This window comes from Hipposideros armiger, unplaced genomic scaffold, assembly GCF_001890085.2.
Source record: "Hipposideros armiger isolate ML-2016 unplaced genomic scaffold, ASM189008v1 scaffold_566, whole genome shotgun sequence".
Lineage (NCBI taxonomy): Eukaryota > Metazoa > Chordata > Mammalia > Chiroptera > Hipposideridae > Hipposideros > Hipposideros armiger.
In genome coordinates this window covers 1,163,299-1,172,226 of record NW_017731916.1, presented here as the reverse complement: position 1 = coordinate 1,172,226, position 8,928 = coordinate 1,163,299, and positions in this window count along the sequence as shown.

The window sequence follows — 8,928 nt, the reverse complement described above, 5'->3', positions numbered from 1 at the left end:
CAACTTGTCTGTTCCCCTTCCCCCAATTCCCCAGCACTGTTCCCATCCCCCCAATTCCCCAATAAAAAAAAAATGGTTAAAAAAAATAAAAAAATAAAAAATAAAAAGAAGTTGTCCAAATCAGAACAGCTACAGTGTAGTGACACCAAGTAACCCTTTGCCTAAGACACATGTCTTACAAAGGCAATGGTACCTTGTGACTAAAGGTTTTCAGGTTAGACAGGTGACTTTGGACAAGTAACTAAACCTCTGAACCTTGTTTCCCATGCTTTACACCCACTGCCCCATTTGTGAAATGGAAACCATAACGCCTACCTTGCAGGGTTATTTTAAGCTTGAACTTGGTATCCGGAACTGGGACTTGTAACAAATATTTCTCAGATGAATGAATAAACATTGAATGGACTATTTGGTAAAATTCTGGGCACATTTTTAAGTGCTTTTGGAAAAGTAGGTCCCAGTGCCACCACTGAAGGTCTCAAGTAACAAGATTTTTCTAAGCCTCATTCAAATAATGGGGACAATTTCTTCCTTGTAGTGCTCTAGGGGAGAGGGTCATAAAGTCATGGAGCCTAGGGGCTGGTGTGTAGTCAGTGCTTGGTAAATGTTGCCCCATGTTTGGTTTATTTCTCAAGGATTCCAGGGGTACGTGAAAGACCCTCTCCTAGACTTACAGTTGGTAGAATTATTGTAATACCTTTCCCTTATTGAGAAGAGTGTGTATTTCACCACGTTTAGGGTCCCTTGCTCTACATAAAATATTGATTCAGAACCCCAAGCCCAACTTGCATCCTGTGGAACTCCACATCCACTTGCTCCAGATGAAACGGTTGCTAAATGAAGAAAATAGTCTTTCAAATGCTTATTAGAATAGCTCGCAAAGCTCCTTGGATGCCTAATGTTCTTAAACAGCATTTTAATAATTTAAGGGTAAATGAACTGGAAACCCATTGATTTAATTTCCCTTGAAATACATATACATTTAAAAATTAAGGGGGAACACACTCTGAACAAAACATTTGTGATTTGGTTGCAGCCAGAACACTCAGAGTGAGCTGAGCCACAGTCCAGCAAGCCATGTGCAGCTCTGTGGTCCAGCTCACCGCAAAGCTTGCAGAAGCGTCAACCACAAGATGTTTGTTCTCCAGCCACTGGAGGTCAGTGGCTTTCCGATCCCCAGGCTGTGGCCTGAGGCTCTGCAAAAGGGTCAGGTAGAGTGTTCTGCTTGCCCGAGCCACAAGGACCCAACTGTACTCAGGAGAGGCCTCTACCTTTCATCCAGAAGCCCCAACGTCCAATGCAGGGGCCAGGAGCCTGCTAAAAAACTCTCCCTGCATAAGTAGTCTTGTTTCTCCAAACCTGGGCAAACACAGCTCCTGGGGCTCACCTGGGTTCCCATCTAATGAATGCAATGATCTTTTCCCAGAGGGTAGAAGTAGGCCCTCAGGTTTTTGTTTCTGTGCTTGTTTCACCACATAGCACCAAGCAAAAGACGGAAGCTGCATGTTTTGGCAGGTCCTCCCCTCCCATTTATGCTCTATAATGTTTGTCTGTCTTTCAAGGCTCACCTTAAGCGTTTTCTCCAGGATGCTTCTTTGAAAGCTGTAGACCACACTGATCCACAGACTCTGAAATCTAACACTAGAGTACTTTGACCCAGTATACTCCAACTGCGTTTTGACTATCTAGCCCCAAACAATTGGAAGATTTAATAGAACCCATCTAAAAAGCAGGTAGATGCCTTGGTGATGGAGATGAGGCACTTCGAAAGGGTGAAACTCAGGGAATCCATAATGCAGTTAGACTTAGCTGGTTTGCAGTTTGACTCACCATATGGCTCGCTATCTAGCTATCTGTAATTAAACCTAGAGAGTTTGCAGTTTGGTCCATCCTGATATTCAGCTGTTCCTCTCCTCACTGATTAACTGAAGAACCATGTTTGTTCTCTTTCTCAAGGCTACCCGTACCTTGTTAATGAACAACATCCTAACCTGGAAATTTCTTAATCCTCAGGCGCCCAGGCACTGGACACTGGAATCCAATTTACAACTCCCTTGCAGTATTTACTGGTGAAACATTAAAGTCCCAGGCCACTATGGCCGAGTCGGAGTCCAGAGTCCAGAGATAACATCGTCTTCCAACAGACCAGACCCCAGGAAGGATGTCAGCTCTCAAATCTGCCTGACCGACTCCCCCTTCCTATATAAGAAAAAGCTAAACTGAAGTTAGTGCAGCTGTCCACTCTCAGACCCTGGACTGTGCCCCCAGCGACCCCCAACTTCCCCCCACCCCCATCCCCGCCAGTGTTTCTCTCCTCACTACCAACGGCAGCCGTCATCTTTGGACACTGCCATGGGCATATTCTCTCTGCCCTAACTTTAATAAAAACTTCCTTTACTCTCCCACTTTGGAGAGTCTGTGAATGTTTTCACCTTTTGTGAATGACCAGGGGTTAATACTATGCCATGACATTTATGTAGCAATCCCTAGGCACTAGGAGCTGCTATATGTTCCTTACGTGTATTAACTCATTTAATTCACACAAGAACCATATGCGGTAGGTACTATTAATATCTCATTTTGTAAACGATGGAGCTGGGACATAGAGATTAAATGACCTATCATTAAATGAGCTACCGATACAGCTAATAGTGGCTGACCTGGGTCAAACCCAGGAAGTGTTTGTACTCTTAATACTACTCTATGTGTGATATAGTTAATGTTACAACATTGGCATATGCAGTGGAAATACAAAAGAAGGAGCAATTACCTCTGGGAGTAGAGATGGGGAAGTTTGCCGAGAAAAATCCTACTTGAGTTTTGTGGATATGTGTGCAACATATACTGGCTTGCTGAGCAGACTGACTCCAAACCATACCTTGCTCTTCATCAGATCTCCTTCTCCTTTGACAAGGGAGAATGTGCAGGGGACTGACCTGACTAACTCCAGAAGCAAACCAATTTGGATATTAAGCCCAGGACAATTCAGATGTGAAACGAATTAAACTCATTTGCAATTACCAGACCTGTCCTCTTTGGAGGGAGCATTCAAACCTCTTAGCAATTCTATCCAGTGAGTATTGGCATTGTTTTGGATCACTGCCTTTGCATCAGTTTGCGTATTATCTAGACGAAAAGTGTGTGATTAATGGCAAATAGGCTTGCATTTTTCTTTCTGGTGTTTTTTTGTCCCTCTCCTTTCATTATCAGTCGAGGGTTCTCATCAAAATAGTAAAATATTACCACATAAAAACAAGAGGTAAAAAGAGCTAGACTAAACAGCCACAAAATGATTTAGGAGAATAGGTGTTTAAAAAAAAAAAAAGCATAAAAGTACAACATGTTCTATTGAAAAATTAAAGGACTTCGATCTGGGTGATCAGGGCTGGAAGCCTGCTCTGGCACTAACTAGGAGTGTCACTTGGGCATGTGTCCTCACTCATCGGGCCTTTATTTGTTTGTTTCTCTCATCTCCAATAATGTGTTAATCATACCTAAATTGTAGAATTGTTGAAAAACACAAAATGAATGAGTGAAACCACAAGACCTATGTCAGGTATTATTGGTAAACACAAACTTGCCTAACTCAGTTGAAATCCAAACAGATCTAAAAGTGGTGGCCTTCTAATTTGGACCGAAAGGTCTGCCCATAGTGGATCTTGTTGAAGTTCTATCCCACAGGCTATCAATGTCTTTGGGAATTTCTTGCAACAGCTTTCTTTCTCTGCCTTTTACCTCAGGTTATAAATATACCCACATTTTCCCATTCCTAAAATAATCCCAGTTCAATGTTAGTGTTTTCCTAGGTTTCATCTTGAGTTTTCTTATCTCCTTCTGCATAACCTCTAGGGTGATGGCATCCACGCTTAGGTTATCACAGATCACCCATACGCTGGGGACTCTCAAATCTGTTTCAGTGCAGACCTTTCTGAAACCGTTAATGCAAATGTAACATATCTATTATTTAACTCCTCATACTCTGATTTCTTTTCCAGATTTCTCTATCTCAGTTGGTATTTACACTGTCCACCCAGTCACCTCAACCAGAAACTTGCATTTTTTTTACCTATCCCTTTCCTTCACACCTATTCATTCACTCACTCATTTGTTCATTCATTCATTCATTCATTCATTCATTCTACTCTTGCTCCTTTTTTCAAGGAAACTGAAGAAAACAGTTTTCCCTTTAGAAAGTTAGAAATGTTAGACTTTTAATTTGAACCTAAGCAGGCTGGGTCTGGAGACCAATTTCTTAACTATTTTGTCACAGTTCACAAAAACTCATGAGGAAGGAGAGTAAATTCTCCTTTCCTGAGTTTAAAACTCAAAGAAAAGTAAATAACAAGCACAGATGAGAGAAACTAAACTGAGGGACTAATTTCTGCCAATTTTCAGTCAAAAATCTAACTTTAAAGAGTCTGCTAATTCTTGCTCTGGATACAAGTTCTGCTGTTATGTAATGTTACTGCTCTTTACTCTTGTAATCATTTATTAATAAGGTCACTGAACACACGTATTTATTGGACTTGCAAAGGACTGGGAGTATAGAAGTGAAAATATACAAACAAAAATTCTGTCATTAGCCTCTTAGTATTCAAGTGGCTCACAAATACATAGGCAAAGTATTTCAATAGAGACTTACAGGTTGATCAGAAGGTACACTGTGGCCCAGAGAGGGAGCAATGGACTCTGTCTGTGGGAGCCCAGGAAGGTTTCTTGGAGAAAGTGCAGTTAAGATTCATTTTAAAGGAAAGGATTGAGATTCATCTTGTTAGAATAGTGAGATATATAATTTGAAGAAAAATATGTCTTATCATAATTTTATATTTGGAAAGAAAAACAGACAATATTTTTATATTAGCACCAAATATTAAAACTAAAATCACTTGGGATAAGAAGAAAATCAAGGAACATTTTATGAGTTTTCCTGTTTATAAAGGAGAAAAAGAGTTATAAAATGTTGGTAAACATCTTTTTCGAAAATGATGTAGATTTATAATCAAAGCATTACTATGAATGCACACTGTGATCTCTACCCTCTATTCTAAAGACCCAGAAAAAAAATTCTACACACACACACACACACACACACACACACACACACACACACACACACTCACACAATTTAATACTCAGAACTGGAAGGTGAGGTGAGAAATATATACCGGGGGTGCCAAAAAAAATGTATATACATTTTAAGAAATGTTATCTATGTATTACTTTTCAAAGTTGAATTAAATTACAGTGGCAATGTGTAGTATGACATTCACTCAAAAGATGGCATTAATCAAATGGATGCTAGCGTCACCATGTGACAGGCAGGACATCAAAGTGGCGGAAGCACGGTTGTCATTAGAAGTGCGCAAGACAATTTTGAAGTGGTATTTAAAATTCAAAAACTATGTGGAAGTACAACAATGGAGGCGTGAGTATGCAACAGAATCTCCAACATACCTAACAACTGCACAATTAGTGATAAGTTTGAGATGCATGGTACTGTGTGAAGTAATTGAAATGACATGAGCAGCGATACAAGTGGACACTTTGGTCAATGTTGCTTAAGCAGTAGTTTGCTGTAATAAGAAGTGTCTGGATGCTGATGGTAACCACTTTGAGTACCTCTTGTAATTGCAGATATCAAATGTGACTTATATTCATCTTTAGTTATCGGTATATATTAAGTGTTACAATTTTAATACAGTGTTTTTCTTTTCTTAAGATATATATCCATTTTGTTAGTACCCTCTGTATATATATTTTTTCTTTTCAGAATAAAAAAATATAGCCACTCTTGAAAGGCAGCCAGATATCTCATGGATTAGAAGAGCAACACAAATATACCAGTGAGTAGAGTGTGGGGGCTCCCAATTTAGCAAATTTAGCAACTTGAGTTTCAGGTTAAATGCATGAAACATTCTTACACTAAAAACATGGTTCACTGTCTAGCTGAAATTCAATTTAGCCAGGTGTTCTGTATTTTAGCTTGCAGCTCTAGGGGAGAGGAAGACAGACCTGTGAAGCTCTGAGACTGGAAACAGACAGGGGCAACCTCAGGCCTAAAGACTCCTACAGCTAGAAGGAACCAGATTCTTGTGAAAACCTGGAGGCTAAGGCCAGGCAGCTTGCTTCCAAAAGAGCAATAATTAGCTGCTTCCTCATGAGCAGTGACTTGTTGAAAAGGAGAAATCTGGATGTAGAGTCACCTTGGTGGGATCCTGGTATAGTCACTGGGTAGCTAAGTGACATTGGACAATTAGCTTAACATCTCTCTGCTCAATGTCTTCATCTTTTACCAGGAAATACAGGAAATGTCTGCACCCACCTCATTAGGATTGTTGCAAAGGATACATGGGAAACATAAAGAACTTAGGACCTTAACCATAATCTGAGAATTCTAAACAAAGCTAAACTAAAAATTACAAGCATGACTAAACTATTATCTACAGAAAAAGGTAAAATAATAATAATTTAATAAGCAAAGATATACAAACTGATGAACAAATTAATCAATTAATTGAATAAATATTTATTAAGTACCTCCTATGTTTAGATAGTATGGATACAGTGCTCAGACATGATGATGAAACCCCTACTCTCTTAGCACCTACATTTCAGTGGAGAAAGGCAGGTAATTCACAAATAAATAACCAAACAAGATCTTTTCAGGGAGCCATACATTCTACAACGAAAATGAAATCGGTTAATGTGAGGGCCGGCCGAGTGGCACAGTGGTTAAGAGCTGGCTTGGGATGCCAGAGGACCCCGGTTCGGATCCCACATATGAGGGCCAGTGACACTGCCCTGTACAGCTAAGATGCTGAACAACAGCTCAACCTGGAGCTGGGTTGCCGTGAGTTGCCGGCGACGGCGTAGGCTGCAGCCCCTGTGGCAGTGGGTTGCCATGGGCTACCGTGTGTAGCCAGCAGCCGCCGTGAGCGGCCGTCCAGAGGCTGGCGACTGATCTGCCTCACCCGGGAAGAGCGCAATGATGGTGCCAGCTTGGGCCAGTGAAGCAACATCCTCCACAACTAGACTGAAGAACAAAACAACAGCAACTTGTCTGTTCCCCTCCCCCCAATTCCCCAATAAAATCTTTAAAAAAAAATCGGTTAATGTGAAAGAGAACAAAACTAAGATACCAATTAGGAGGCTATTTCAGTGGTCCAGGTCATATTGCCAGTTGGGTTTTGGATGGTAGTAATGGAGGTGGAAAGAAGTGGGTGGATTGTGCAGGTGTTTAGGAAAAGAATCAAGGAGACTGCCGATGGACTGGATGTGGGAGAGGGGGTACTTAAAAGAAGACAAATTAAAACTAACTATGAGATTTTGGCTTTAAGCAACATAGTGATGTCATTTGCTGAGATGGGGGAAGACTGGGGAGAGCAGACTGGTGTTGGGTCAGAAAACAAATGTTCTGTTTTGAATACGTTAAGTCTGAGATGCCTGTTAGATATCCAAGTCAGATATCAACTATCACATAGACACATATATGCATGCACACACATTCACATTTTTAAAAATTGTGTTTTGGGTCTCATTAAAATATGGATAATATTTAAAGCTGCAGGATTATGAGCTCACTCATGGAATCAGCATAGACAAATAAGAGTAGAGAACCTAGGTTATAGGTAGTGAAGGGAACAGTTGAGTCAAAGTTGACCCAAAGTTTCTGGCTTGAGTTAAGAGGTCAGATGGTGATTTCATTAACCAAAAAGGGATAGAGGAAGAGAGGCATATTTTGAAGGAAAGTGATACCTTCAGGCTTACAAACACTGAGTATTGTCTATAATAAATGCAGGTAGAGATGTCCAGTGGACAGTTTAAAATACAGGTCAGAAGATAATGTACAGATCTTTTGTATAACTAGACTAAACGATCAGTTTGAAAATCAGAGAATATCAGTTCATGTCCCGGCACAGGGCATGAAGCATCCAATTACGGTAAGATGGGAATGAAATCCAGGATTAAATCCTCCCACTAAAGTGACCAGGTACTTGTCAAGTATCACCTAAGGAATACAACAGCAAACAAGAGGTTGCTCCAGGCAAGTTGTAGGCAATGGAGTTGAGGAAATAGGACCACAAAAAGTAATACAAGAATTTCAACCACTTGGGAAAATACACATTCCAGAAGGGACATAAAATCCAGGAGGGAACTAAACAAAGTATTAGGGAAGTTGTCAATACAGGGATTCAGCTGCCAACAGTAAGAACTGATTCCGTATTCAGAATGGGAGGACAGGTGAGAAAGAGATAGCTGGAATAAGAACTTTCTTTGTTAATTAAAAGTGGATGCTAAATTAAAGCCAGTTAGGCTGCAAATGGGACTGAAAATAGAGCTCCTGAGCATTAGGTAAGAGTTCCGCAAATCTGTTTTTCTGTACAGTAGGATTCGATACAGGCTGTGGAGATGGGGCTGAAATATGGGCACAGTCGATGTGGAGACCTCACCAGTAGGAGAGCTGAAAGTCCCCTGCTGACATAAGCTAAATTGATAAGTAGATTTTCAGGAAACAATGTTGCCCATCTAGCTTATTGTTTTACTTAAGAATCAGTCATCTAAATTCATATTTTCCACCTGTCTACAGTTACCCTACTTTGTTGCCACGAGAAACTCAGGAAGGTATTTCCTGTTTGCCTTGTAGGGCCATTATCTCTGTCTTCCATTATCTCACCAGATTGTTTCTTGGTACTCTTCTAGCTCACTTTTCCAAAAGGCTTTTATCTTGCGGTACCTAATACCTATTATTTAACCTCAATCTTCTCCACGGTCTGTAAGTCCACTTGATGGCTCCTGAAGGGCAATAGTGTGTTACATCCATATCCTCTCAACTGGAATTCTCACATAACCCATGATGCCAGAATAACCTGTCACTTTCAGTATTTTTAGTTTTTCAAATCTCATGTTTCATTTTTGCAGAGGATGCTA